Genomic DNA, 15,152 nt, shown 5'->3' on the forward strand with positions numbered 1-15,152 from the left:
AATCTAGCCTGAACACTGTAGTCAGGAAAAAGGACAAAAATAATCCCTGGTTACACAGGCTGGGGGAATGGGAAGCTCATTTGGCTGTCAGGCATGTTCTCCAACTCCACCAGTGCTGCCAGGCTGATTTTCCCTGTACCAACAGACGTGTCTCAGCCGTCAAAGAAACCAGAGACACACAAGATGGTTTCCACAGAGCAGCTTTGGTTTCAAATCCCACCATCATTCATGCTGCAGCAGTGGTTTCACAGGGCTCTGCAGAGCCAAAGCAGCACCATGCCCACCCTGCCTGCTTCCCCGTAGCAGTTTAGTAGTTTAGGGGTTACAGTGGTAGTACTGGGCTGACGGTTGGACATGATGGTTTAAAAGGTCTCTTCCAACCTTGATGATTCTATGGTTCCTGACCTGACTGTCAGCTGGAAATGCCATTTTGATGATTTCATCATCCTCAGGGGCCCAAAACACATTTTCAGGTGAAAAAAATCCTCTGGGAATATCTCTAACCATTCCTACTGGAGTGTGCAGCATCATCCCTAGGTGCTGCCTCTACAGTTAGTTGCACCTTCTGCCATGTCATGTTAGAGAAATGCCTTGATGCCCTTGGGTTTTGCAGACTGTGGGTGAAACACTGGGACTCTTTGCTACTCGTCCAGAGAGCATTGCTCTAGCACTAGAAAGTGCTGATCTTCTTTTCCACCCACAGTGCAAAAAAACCAAGTATTTTCTGAACTATGAGGAGGCTGAGAGACTTGGAAATAAAAGTATTCCCGCAGCTGCCACTCTCACAGATGAAAAAAGTTGTCAAAGTTGTCTTATTCTGAAAATTTCAACCAACAGAGCATACTGTCAGCACAGACTGGGACAGGGAAGAGTCCTGGGATAGTCATGGGGCATAGTGCTGGAGTGCTGGGATGCTGGACTTCTCATGGGTGGGTATCACTGGGTGCCAATGGTTTGCTCCTTGGGAAAGGGGATGAAGGGAAGCCTTTGGCCTTGTTTGGAAGAGGGTATTCTCATACTCTTTCTTTGCTTTCTCACCCAGCTGCATGCTGTATAAACCCTGCAGGTGCCAGAGACATGTGAATATTTGGGTTGCTGAAGGCATATTGCCCTGTATTTGTGTTTTACTGTTCTACTACCAAGATTGCTTGCTGTCCTAATCCGTGACCTCAATCTATTGTATGGATTGAGGCAAGGCTCTCTTGGAAAGGCCTTGCCTTTTTTATATACTGTAGTTTTTGATCAGATGGTTTGCTCAGCCTCAAGGCAGCATGTTTCTAAAATACAGAAGTGGTTGGCCTTGCTAATCCATTGGTAGGAACTTGGTGGCTGTTAGAGTTCATTCAATGACATCTCAGGTGAGCTCTGCACAGTGGTTCTCCTGGTCCTGTGCAGTGGAGTGCAAAGAGAACTATTGGTGTCCTCCCAGGCTGCACTAGGCAAAGTATTGCCAGGAGGATGGAGGGGATCCTGCTCCTCTGCTCAGCACTGGAGAGCCTACACTGCAGTGTGGGGTCCAGTTCTGCTCTCCCCCATACAGAAGAGACATGGACACACTGGAGACAGCCCAGTGAGGAGCCATGGAGACGATGAAAGGGCTGGAGCACCTCTCCTGTGAGGAAAGGCTGAGTGAGTTAGGACTGTTCAGCCCAGAGAAGAGAAGGCTCAGGGGGATCTCATCAGAGTGTACAGATACCTGAAGGGAGGGTGCACAGAGGACAGAGCTGGGCTCTTCTCAGTGGTGCCCAGTGACAAGACCAGAGGTGAGTGGCGCAAACTGAAACACCGGAGGTTCCCTCTGTACATCAAGGAAGCACCTTCTCACTGAGAGGGTGACTGAGTACTGGCACAGGCTGCCCAGGAGTCTCCATCTTGGGGAGTCTCTGTCCTTGGAGATACTCAAAGGCCATCTGACCATGGGCCTGGACAAACAGCTGTAGGTGACCGTTTTTGGGCACAGGCTTGGACCACATACTTCCAGAGGTCCTTTCCAACTTCAAAACAGGACAGCAAACAGTGGGAAAAGAGCAGGATAAAACAGGGCAAGGAAGATAGAGCAAGGTAAATTACTGAGGCAGGACAGAAGAGAGGGATGAGACTGCCAGGAGGGAGCACCAGTTAGTGTTCTCTTTCTTCTGGCCCCATCTGAAACCAATCTCTCTTAGGGCTTACTGAGATATAGTGCTGCAGTAGAAAGTGGTCGTAAAGTGGAAAATCACAATAATCTCACAATTTGGCAGGCTTCCTACCTGGTGCTGAACTTCTCAGGATGGTTGTCATGGGGTGTAGTCAACCTGTGTCAAGCCATCCCATCCTCCTGTAACTCTGAGCTAGTGAAATCTGGAAGTGCTGGAAGAGCTGCCTAGTATCAGCCCTGCCACTGCATTTCATCACCCAGGTGCAGAGGCTTCCTTTGGATGTGCAGAGGTGATGGCAGGGTGTTCCAAGAGACATGGCTCCTAATCAAGCATTTTTCTGTGGTTTTCCCTCTGCCTCGGAGTCTGAATCCCAGCAACTGGAACTGCTTTGGGGCACGAGCTTGCAGTACTGCCCTGGTCGATCAGAAGCAGATGACACATCAAACACGTGGAGTGCTGGGTGGACCTTCCTGGCAGCCCTCACTGGTGGTGTGCATTTAGATTGTCCTATTGTCCACTGACAGTTTTGCTAACTGAGATATGCTGAGATGTGATAGTCACAGCTGACATGATGTCTGCTGGCAGGTCCGAGCGCAGTTGCTTTGCTCGGGTTGGATTGCCTCTGTATTACTACAACTAGCAGTGTCATTGCAAGGGTTTATCTGGTGCCATTGGCTTATCTGAAAGCCATACACACCTGTCTTCTTCCTCTTGGGGTTGCCTGAGGCTGGCTGTGCAGTGAAGACCATGCCCACAGGTAGGGTGGCCATGGCAGGGGGTACTCAGCACCTCTTGGGCTGAGCCTGCCAAGCACAAGTGCTCACTGTGGACCATGATCAGGGTTTCAGTGCTGTGGGAGCACTGGCTGCCCTGAGACACAATCTGACTGAAAGATGCAGGCAGATAGGACCTTCCAATGGGTCTTTTGTATGTCTGGGGTGGGCTTTGCCTACACTCACAGGAAGAGAGCAGCTTGAGCCACACTGGGTCTGATAAAGGAAAATCATCCCAAAATGTAAAATGTACAGTACAAATGTAAAGTCTTGCTGATTTAAAAAATTATTCCTACTAATTATTCACACAAAACACACAGAGACCAAATTAAATGAACTTTACTGCCTTTGCAAAGTCAAGCTCTCAAGACTATGTCAGATTTAAGGTGAGCTATACATGCTATACAGACTTCTTAAGTACATGTAATATGGGAATTTGTTGTAGTTGCAGTGTTGCACTTGTTGTACACTGTGGACTTAGTAATAGAAAGGATTTTAGCCCTCTTTCACATTTAGTTGAGGCTTTTCTGACTAGCTGTCTCCAGTCCTGCTATAGACGCTGTAGATAACTCCTGCTGAGGTTTGAAATGTCATCTAGTGGGAGATGAGATGTGTTCCAGCAAATCATTAGTAAGAGAGCCTTTGGTGCTTTTCCTCAAATGTGGAATGTACTGGATGTAAATGATACCAAAAAAATCAAGAATAAGCAGACCAAAGAGCTTGCTGGCTTGTTACCCTGTCTCTGGCAGTGACAGGTCCTGCAGGCAGAGCAAAAGGAGACAAGAAGAAGGTGCTGGTGCTTCATGGAAGTGCTTGCAGACTGCAACTGTGTGTGGTTCAAAGACTTCCTTACCAGAAGTAACACCATCATTTTTAATAGTGCCAAATGAATTTTTCTTCCAGGAATTTAGCTGATTGCTTTCTGAACTGTACAAATTTTGTCATCCTCCCACAAACTGCTGTGAAACTTCAGCACGCATTGTATGAGAAACCCTCCCTTTCCTTCCCTGTAGCATCTGCCACCTGCTCAGGGCTGCAAACACCCTCAGACAATGCTCTCTGCTCCCTTCCTTCATCCTGCTCAAGACTTCATGCGCAGTTATTTATTGTCTCCCTGCTCAGTTATTTATTTTCAAGGCTAATGGCTACAGTTTTTTTCTGTAACTGATTTTCACATTTATATTTGCCTTGAAATGGGGGCCCAGAACTGTGCATCTTGTTTTTATTTGCTTGTTCAGGGTCTATCTCTGCCTCTTGGAAGCTACAATTGGGTTTGCTAATGGGTTTGACTTAAACTTCTCTATCTTTTATCTGCAATTTCACCTGCCATTTTATTGTCCAGTTTCTGCGTTCTCTGAAACTCTTCTGCAACTGCTGAAGTAACTTTTGTCCGTATTATTTTGGACAGCTGCATATTGTTGACTGACTTTACCCAATATCCCAGAAGGTCTAGTATTCACCTTTGTTTGCAGATTTTATAGAAACTGGTTGCTCAGAGGAGCCGCAGCATATGTCAGTGTAGGACTCCAGCTGGGACTCCCCTTCTCTGTGACAAATGCTGGTGTGTTCCTGGGTTTTGCCAATTGCTTGCTCACATGAAAACACTCTCTCTTACTCTCTCTTAATCTATGGCAGCTATTTTACAAACTGCTGTTGAAGGATTTCCCCAATACCTTTTGAAAATCGAATTGACTATCTTTTGGGTTTTGCTTGTCTGTTAACACCAGTCTGTTGATGGTTTCAAAGGAATCTTACAGATATGTGAGTCATGGCTGCTGATGCTAACTGTGATGAATGTATCTTATTTATTCACATATCCACACCACCAATCCTTTCCATTAGTTTCTTGACCAGACCGTGGAATGGGGAAAAAAAGGTGAGTCCCCACATAGTAAAAGCTTAGAGTGCTTTTCATGTTTATATATAACCTTATCGAAAAACACTGCCTGCCTGCAACCAAGGAAAAACTGGGTATCATGCAATTCATCTTCCAGCCACCAGGTAGAGGCAAAAGCCATTGCAAAACAGCCACCCTGGTGATAAAACGCTTATTTCCAAAATAGCAGTTGATTGACATCAAAAGAAAGCTTCTGACCAATCTGTTTTCATGGTTCTTAAAATAGGTTTGGCCAAATTCATATATGAAAATTAATTTTGAATCTCATTAGCTCTGTAGTCATCTACTTAATTAGAAAGCCATTGCAGTCAATCTGTATGAAGCACACTCTGATTATCCCTTTCTACTCAGTACACGAAAAATTAATCATAGTAGAGCAGCTCTACCTTTTAATACAATGAAAACAACATTTGAGTAACTGTTTGGTCTTTCAAAGAGCATCCAATGATGCTCTTTAGTAGTAGGGTTTTTTTTTTTTTTTTTTTTTTTTTTTCAGAAAAATTTAATAATTTGCCTGTGAAGAGTTTTCTAAATCACAGATTTTTCAAATCTGGCCTTACATAAAGAGTCATTAAAAAAGGGGCCAAATCTTGGCACCAATATTCAAAGGTATTAAACCTTATATATCCACAACAGTATATATATTATATTAATGATCTTTTCATGATTTTTTGTCAGTTTTACTTACATAGAGCAGAAACATAAGCAAACGTAAGTTAATGGGAAACTGAGGACAAAGTTTACATGGATCATTTATCATCTGTACAGGAGCAGCAAAAATCCTGATCTTTCAAAGGCATAAATCTTTTCTGAGCCTTATGTATCAGCTGTACCTATTACCATTCACATTGCAGCAGCTCACTGGAGTCCCTCATGTGGGTCAGGACCCCATTACACCACAGACCATGAACATATAAGCTCGAATGAGAGCACTCATAATACATGCCTGTTTTGGCAGAGCAAGGCTGTAGATATTCAGCTCTCCCCCATAATTACAGCATAAAGAACTGCTCATTCACCAGTTAAAAAAAAAAAAAAAAGTGCAAAGCAACACAAAAACTCAAACCACACCCCCCCACACCCTCCCCCGAAACTCAAAGGGTGTAAATGATGAGCCCAGTCCCACATCTGAAGGATGCTGTGGACACCCCAGGATGGGGATGTGGGATGTGGGATGTGACTACAGCAGCCACGTGCTGCTGCAGGGGGTCCCGGCATGGCCACACAAGACCATCTCTGCTATCCCGGTGCAGCAGGCAGCACTGGGAGGTGCAGATGGCTCAGCAGCATGCCAGTGGCACTCAGCAGGGTGACACTGCTATTGAAATGTAGATCCACGAGAGCCTGGGATCTGGTCACCTCCCTGGACCATGGTGCTTCGGTCTGAAGCCCCATGGCTTCAAACGCATCTTGTTCCATCAGCTGGTGATCGCTCTGACCACGCCTTGCAGGGTGAGACCAGCCAGCCAGTCAGTCCTTCCAGTGCTCTCACTGTGATGTGTTTGCACCAGTGATGTACTGTGTCAAAAATATTTTTCGTAATCTGAAAGCTACAGGAGAAAAGCAGAAACTTCTTTTTTTGTCTGATTCCTTAGTGAGAACAAACCAGAGAAGGACAGGATGATCCAGCACTTCTAGGCTTTGGCAAAAGAAGATACAGGCTGTATCTGTCTTTATGGATGAAGGAGAGGGGTGAACACATGATGATGAGGAGGAGGACAAGGAGGAGAAGAGCTGCTGGGGAGTAGGAGCCATTTTTGGGACAGCCTGGGAGGAAGAGGAGAGTGCTCGAGGTCCTTGCAGCCAAGGAGTGAGGTGAAGCAGTGGGAGCCTGTGAGGCTGGTCCTGGCTCCCAGGGAATTTGAGGAGTGATGCTTGTGAGGGATGCAGTCCCAGAGGAACGATGGTAGAATAACAGCAATGTACAGGAGAAGCAGCCTGGAGGAAAGAACTACTTTTTTTTTTTTTCCTGAAACTTTGAAATCGTAGCCAAGTGATAAAAAGGATTGATTGTACATGTAAAATCCTTTAGACATAAATCATTGACTAATTTTGGGACCCAGTTTGGATCCAGCCACCCCTAAACTTCCCTCAAAATAGGAGTTTAGAATGTAAGAGGGTCCTCTCTGAACCTCAGGACTCAATTGGAGAGTTTCCCTGACAGTTTTGTCTTACTCTGTCCTCTATGCAGCAAGTAACCAAGTGTACCTTGCTGCTGAGTTTGTTAAACTGCTGTCACATTTACTAACAGATTTTAAAATTGCTTTTCATACCAATAAACATATTGATACTTCTTTATTTCAAGTGAAGTGCATCACTCCATTTGCAACAAGGTATGCCCAAGTTCTTCACTGTACTTAAAAATAAAGTGCATGTTCTCACATTACAAGCCTATGTTGCCTGCCCGGTCCAAAAATCAGCACGGATTTTATTTCTGTGCCCACTTCACTCTAAGAGCAGGTGGTGTTGAAGCTGTCAGAGGGATGGAGGAGGAAAACTGGAAGGAGCTGGGCTATCCTCCCTTGGTACACACAATTAAAGAGAACAAATATTTGTCATTAACTTGTGACTCTTCCAGCCTGCACATGAGGAAGACTGATGCTGCTCAAAGAACTGTGTAATTAAGTGCTACTAATCCCCCAAACTCCCACTGCAGTAGAATCATGTTAGTTTTAGGGAGAGATGCAGCACATCTGACTGTTCCCACAGGTACCTCATGAAATAAGTTGTAAAGCATTTGACATGACTTGTAAGACAATCAAAGGAACCCAGATCTCTGGGATCTAAACACAGCCTGGTCTGCTGCATGAGGAAAGCCCCATGCTCTGCTAGCTAGATCCTAGCTCCTTCAGCACCAGGAGAACAGACACAGGTTTCAAAAACCTGTCCCTAATCCCCCTGCTGCCTCTGTGTGAGTGTATAGATTTGTCTGCCACAGAGCATCTCCAAATCAGGGTAGAGGAGAGAACCTGCAGTCCCACCTTCATAATTATGGCACTAGATGAAGTGAACACACACTTCATGGGATCAAAACTCTGATGCAGAATATGCCCATGGGAGATATGAGCACCATGGATTTGACCAGCACTGTTAGGCAGCAGAAACACTGGAGGGAGAGCAGGGATGGCTGCATACAATGCTTGGTCAGTCTGTGACAATATTTAATTCCTCTCTATAAGAATCAGTGCTCTCCTTACTCCTCTTCTTATGGGAGGCAGGGTGAGAGGAAGGATTATTTCCCTGTTTTGTTTCTACCCGGAAGATCAAAGGGCATGTGTGGGCCATTCCATGACCCCTGGCACTAGATATGACCTGAGTCCCTGAGAAGATGCTGGCTGATCTTGCCCAGCTTCGTGCTGCTCCTGTGGCTCAGTGCAAGAGAAACCCAGCCAGGTGGCTCAGTGACTTCCTTATGGTGCCAGCCCTATGCCGTAAGCAGGTAAAGCTGAAGCTCTTGGAGTCCAAGACTGTTCTCAAGCTGCTGCCTGTGCCCACAATTTCCAAACAGCAGAGACACAACTTCTTCCAGGACAGATATGGGAATGGCAAATAACTTCTGGCAGCAGCTGCAGGCAGAACAGAGGTGTGCAACTGATGTCAGGTGCCTGTGAAAACTGTCTGCAAAACTTGCACACTCTATTTCTTCTTTTTTCCCCTGCAGATGGATTTATGTTGTGCTCTGTGGGATTCAGAAAGAAGCACTGAGCTTTCTCTTTCAGTGGAAAGGCTTCCTGTGGGGAAGGCAAGGCAGCTGTGCCAGTTGAGCAAGTGAGTGAGAACAGAGCCACAGCATAATCTTCTCAAGGGGCTCTCCACTTGTCCAAGAGGGCATGACCCAAGTCCCTGACATCCTGCTTTCAGATAAACCCTGCTGAGAGGTGACTCAGGCAGAGTTTCTACCCTAAAATACACAAAGATGGTTAAATGGAAGCCTGGAAGGGCTGTAGCTCTGGAAGGGCTTTTGGCTGTCCCTGTGAGCATCAGGTCTGTGGAGAGGACAGGTCTATGCCAGCCTGAGCTGAATGGGCTTCACACGGAGCTGAATCAGATGTTGTTCAGCATCTCTCAGCCCAGCAGTTTACCATGGCAAACATTTAATATCTTACATACAACTGCTGGTGGGAGGGTCAGGAATGTGAAATCCTGCGGGATGCACAGCCACCAGACACTGCTGGATGGGCCCTTCATGGATCTGTGTTCTGCCATGTCTTACCTTCTATAGCCTTGCCTAATTTCAGATATTGTTCTTCAAGGAAGGTTTTCAGGCTCCTTCAGTAAAATGAGAGAAGTGTGCACTCCTGGGGTATAGGTCACTTCCTCCTAATGCATGTCAGCCGGCTCACAGAATGGAAATTGCTCTTAACTCCAGTGATGAGAGATCCCAGCACATCAGATACCCATCATCCAGGCAGAGAGGAGCAAAGAAAAACAGTGCTCCTTTATTCATGCTGGGGTTTTGCAGCTGACAGCATGTGTGGGGACTACAACTCTTCCTTCAACAGCACTGTAAAAACTTACCTCCTCCATTGTGATGGCATAATGTGCAATCCTTTGAGGCCTTTTCACCATTGTGGTTGAGAGGCTTTGAGATGTATAAACGCTTCCTTTATTCAAGTTTAATCTACTTCTGGAGACAGGAGCTCAGAGGCAGAGGAGGTGGTACCTCCTTGCCTGTTAGGGAAGAGCTAGATAAAGCCACCTGCAGTGAGGAGAAGAAAGAGGGGGACACTTGAGAAAGTGTTGGTGAGGGGAGGGTAGCAGAGCCAGGAAGAAGCCCTCACCTGCAGCTCCCCTGGCACCTGGCAGGGTCCCTTGGCACTCCTCCTCGCCATGCCTTGCCATCCTGCCAGCCTGTCCTGTGCCTGGGAGCAGTCTCTCTGGAAGAGAAGCTGTTTGGTGTTGAGACTTGCCCTCCTTTGAATTATTTTATAATTGCTGATATAAAAATAAAATAATTGCGAGGAAACCTTTCAGGTTTATTTCAGCCCTGACACAAGTTGGCTGAGTTTCAATTAACTGATTTATACCAAATCCTGCTCTGCCATACCCACAGCTTACATTTAAATATGAGAATGAAAATAACTGTCAGCAGCAGGTTTAAGCCAGCTTATACAGGAGCTGCTGGAAGGACCTCTGTGTGGGCTGCCTTTCAGGGTCAGGGCTTTGGACTGGATTGCTGAAGAGTGTGTTTGCTGTGTCCAAGGCCTCTTTCCCTCTGGCTGTCTCAGTGACTCAGCTTGTCAGCATGCCACGGGCACCATTTCAGCTCAGGGTTCAAAACCCAGATGATATCACACTCATTCCTGCAAGGACAAGGTGGCACCATCTTCAGCTGTGTGACTCAGCACCTTGGTGGAAGTGTCTTGGCTGGATGACTTGAAGGAGAGAACTAAATCTCAGATGATGAAAAAGGACTTTTTCCACCTTGCTAAAAATAATGTAAGTTCTTAATGAAATCTCAATTATTGCCTGAGAATCCAAGCAGGATCTTTCACTGGAGCTTACTGAGCACAGCAACTGGGCCTCTAGGAAGACACACAGGATATAACACGTGGTATGGTTTAGACTGTGCACATCCACAGCTGAAATCTCGATTGTGAGGGCTCACTGACAAAGCCAGAGAGATACCAGCACAGGAGAAGAGCAGCCCTGCACAGTGAAACACAACCTGCCGTGCTGTGCCATGAAATCCCACAAGTGAGCAGAGATGTCAGCTCAACTACATCTTCCAATAAATCTTTTATAGTACCCAGTCAAACTTTATCCCTGGCTGACTCCCGGGGATGGAAAAGACTGACTGATATGGCTGCTACCTCTTCTGGGTCATCATCTGACAAGTGCAGGAACGTGACATAACCACAAAATGGAGAGGACACCGTTTTCAGTGCTGGAAGGAGTTTCACTGTTAAACTGCCTTCAAGGATAGGCAAAAGACCTTTTATGAAGGTTGATAATAGCAACAACAGATGCTAGTACTACTACTAGTGCTCGGATCATCAGACCCAGCTAATGTACCTGTTTTGAAACTAGAACAAGAGACAGAGGTTGGATTTTCACCCATTGCAGGCACTTAGCTGTGGTAAAGAGATGTGTGGGAGATTTAGATAACAGTAGTGCTGTATCTAATTTCCAAGGAGTTCTCACCCTTGGCTGCCTCCTAAACTAATCTCTTGTCCAAAAATATTAGAAAGCAAAAGTGCACTTGGTGGGGAGCCTGGAAGAGATGGCACTCACTGGGGAATGGATTTCTGCTCCAAGTCACACACACTTTCTCATTAATCATTTACGTTATAGAAACAGTTTCTAGGGTATTGATCTGCTATCCTTTGCTTCAGAAATGCTTGCTTCTTCCTACATGCATTTTCCCTCCTTTCTTTTCTCCATATATCAGCCCAGCCTCAGCAGCGGGGTAGAAGGGCATGCCCCAGGTTAGGAATAGGAGCAATGGCAGGGCTAGGGGCCATGTGCTGGGAAGCAGTTGGCTGCAGCCAGCATTTCCTCTGCTGCTAGCAGGTAAGAGTCTTGTTTCCCACACAGCCAACCAGATGGAAGAAAGCAGGGTGCTTTTCCTTTTCTTTGTTTCCTGAGCTATAGCATTAAGCGAGCAAACAGTGGGTCCCTGCTCATGCATTTCCTAAGACAGCTTGATAGAGACAAACTGGAAGAACATCAGTAGAAAGTTGTTCAGCCCTGTACAGACACAGATGCTTTGGCATCTTTGTTCCCAGAAGCAAAACTGCTGATATTGAGGTTCACTTCACATTTTTCACACTTTCAGAGCTGTTGCCTGCTTAGGCCTTGACAGGTGTGTAGCTGGGTGTCAAAGTTACCCACAGCCAGGTTAAACCCTGAAGAAAAAGGAAGAATTTTATCAAAATGGTAAATTATAAACAAAACAAAACAAACAAACAAAAACAAAAGCAAAAGCAACAGCAAAAGAAAAATCAAAACCAAACCAAAAAAAAAGATGAAAAACCTCCAAAGTCTGAGTATTTCTTTCTGAACAGTCTGAACTGACTATTCAGCCACAGGAGTAGGACAGAATTCCATCCTACCTTTACCTAGGGAAGGCTCCTTGTCTGGACCGGCAGGTATGGGCTGTTTCTGAGGATGCTGCAAGCCCCACAGCAGCTGGCAGGGTGGGATAAGACTTCTTCTTGTGGTTTCTTTGCATCTAGTGTAACTTTCCCATAAAGCAGAGAGCTACTGTTGCTTGCAAACTTGCATCTATTTAGTCTTTTGTTATGAAAATTCTTTTTGCTGTCTATGCATTTTTAATCCCTTTAAAATATGGCTGAAATTTTGGTTGCTGTGGTACCCTCTTTGGCATGGAGGACCTCCTGCTCACCCTTCACGGCACGCAGCTGCTTGCACTGAGCTCTCTGCTGCTGCAGTTCAGGGGTGTGCACTGTCCTGCCCTACCATCTCAAGGTATCACAAGAGGTCATCGATCAGCTCTGCTGGGGAAGATGCTGGGGAAGGTGCTGGCTCTGAAAGAGAGAGGGTTCGTGCAACGTCCCGTGATTCCTGAGCTCTATCTTTTCCATTTAAAGACACTTAAATGCCAGAAAGAGCATTTCAGGCATATGTTCAGGGAACTGACAGAATTAGGGGTTTGTAAGAACTTTTGTCCCCTTGTATTTAAAACCTGAGAAGAGGCGTGATGCGAAGAGGCGCGAGATGCCTGCTGCCGAGCTATAAAGGCTTCTTTGTGCTGAATCATCTGGGCTAAAAAGAGCTCGGGCTCTCTCCTGCTAAGTGGCCAGTGACTGCTGGTGGACCCCACTGAGACAGCTTTTGTTAGCCAAGACCAGCTGCAGAGTGAGGTGCCTCGGTCCTTTCACTATGAAACAAGCTGCAAAAGGCACTGAGGGATGAATTCAGATTTTCTTCTTTTTTCTACCATGGAGTTTTCCACCTAAAGCTGCAGTTGTTTGGCTCTAACCCAGGGCCAGAGTGCAAGTCAGTAAGGGAGCAGCACGGACTTAGTGTGAGTTCATGTGGGTGTAGCATTTGCAGGGTGTTTGTGGAAGAGACGGGAGGATCCTGCATCTCTGAAGTCAATACACAGATGTGACTTTTTATTACCTTGATGACAGGAAAAATTAGCTGTGAGATACATGTTCATCCCAAATAAAGTAACCTCCCAACAAAGCAACCGTCTTCCTCTCAACATGCTCAGGCAGCCCTTGCTGTCGTAGGCTTCCCAATTTGCTATAACTTAGTCATGCCTCAGAAAGCTTTGTGCAAGGGCAGGTTTTATTGGGATGGAGCAGTTCAGTAGCCTGTTTCCATCAGTGCCTGCAAGATCAGGCTTCCTTGAACCCCTTGAATACTACAGCAATCCAAACAAACCAAAAGCCTACCCTCACATTTCTTACACTTCAGTGAAATTACACTTCAGTGAAATTTAGTGAATAAGTGTAGTGCACTTATGTTCCCTCCTTTTTTGTTTTTTTCTTCCAGACAGACTCAGGCAAAGATTGGAGACAGGGTGCTTGTATCAACTGCACTCATAGCTCTCCCATCCAGAGCTACGTTTTTCAGAGGCAGGAGTGGTATTCACCAGAATGTGTTGAGCCTGTGGGGCAGATTAGGTCAGAAACATCTCCTGGTTTATTTGAAAAGTTGTGCTGGACATTTTTCTGAGCCTTGGCAGATACGGATGTACTTTGTATAAAGAATGCTCTCCACACCTGATTAGGAGGAGGCTTAATGGCCCATTAATGGGAGCGGAGCCCAGAAGAAGAGATGGTTTTCCTGCCCCAAAGCTGGATGCACCTAAATGATTGATGAGCAGCTGCAGTGTAGTAAACTCAACACAAATCCCTACAGGAGGGTGCCTTGTCTCCTTATTGGCAGGTGAAACTATTTTAAAGCAGCACCCTCACGAGATGGCTGTATCCAAGCTGTGGATATGTGTTGTCCATTTGCAATTACTTGGAGCATGAAGGACGATGCCCTCATGTCTGCATCATATTTCCTGTGTTGCTCTTGAATTGGTGACATGCTGGCTCTGGATGTGCCTTTTGTACCTTTTCTGGTAGCAACCACACTGTCCATCCTGTTCCACCCCTGGCAGTAACCAGGATTCAGTCCCCGCCCTTCATTTCCCATGTCCCAAACTGTTGTAACCGCTGCACTCTGCCTAGCAGGCTGCTGCTCCCTGAGAGCTCAGTGAGGGTTTCCCAGGGCCATGCCATCAGTCGCATCCCGGAGTCCATTTGGGACAGCCCCGCGATCTGGCTCCGGCAGCAGCAGCGTCACAACGCAGTGGGGGTAAAGGAGGCAGAGAAGGGTCTCTCATGAGGGTGTGAGATGGCTTTAACCACATCTTGCGTCCGCAATGCTCAGAGGCAGAGAGACAGCGTGGTCTGGGTGCGGGGTGGTTTTGTCAGGAGCCCAGGGGCGGTCCCTGGGCAGGGCTGGGGTACAGAACAAATAGGGAGAAACCGAGGGAGTGGCCAAAGCTAGGGAGGGAACAGGGGAACACACAGAATCATGGGGTTAACAGGACACCACACCAAACAGCAGCACACTGTGTGTGCTGGCATCTTGGTGAGCTCCTCAGTGAGTTCCCACCAGCATCTGTCCCTCTTGCAGCATTCACTTAAGAGTCTCCTGCCTTTGGTCCCTTCTGGTGCCTCACACCCACCCACTGCCATTCCTTTCTCATTTGTACCAATCTTCCCATTTCTATTACTATTAGAATATTCTTCTTTAATTAGAAGACAGTTAAATCTGTAAGAATTTTTTTTCTGAATGAATTTCTGTAAAAGATTTTTTTGTCAGGGGGTGGAATTAGCATTATGGACATTTAAAGGCAGGAAATTTGTATTTTTTTTTAAATCAACTGCTTCAAGGGAGAAAATGTGAAATGTTTTTGAAAACAGATTTTCATTATACGAGAAGGCAGAAGCTTCCTCATTCTCACACCATGTGTGTTTATTAACCCTAACTATTCTAGAAACAAAACATCTTTCACATCTTTCATGTAAGCCAGGGGAACAGAATCCACATAACCATCAAAGCAAGTGCAGGACCCACACAGAAAATGAAGGTAAAAAACTTGCTTTTATGCTTAGTTCTAAGCTCCATAGGCCTAAGAAAACTGCCTGAAACTCTTTACAGTTCATGTGTAGTCCAAATCAGACTTTACATGAGTGTATGGAGACAACCTGGACCAGCCCTTTGGTGCATCCAGCCCGAAATCTTGTTTCCAGTAGTGGCTATGACAGGCAACAAAGACTGCAGGAATAGGATATACAGTCACTTCCTCTTTGTATTCTTCTTTGTATTCCCTCAGCCTATAATATTTTTTAGCATAGTTTAAAACTGTTTAGC

This window comes from Corvus cornix, chromosome 1A (assembly GCF_000738735.6).
Source record: "Corvus cornix cornix isolate S_Up_H32 chromosome 1A, ASM73873v5, whole genome shotgun sequence".
Taxonomy (NCBI): Eukaryota; Metazoa; Chordata; class Aves; order Passeriformes; family Corvidae; genus Corvus; species Corvus cornix.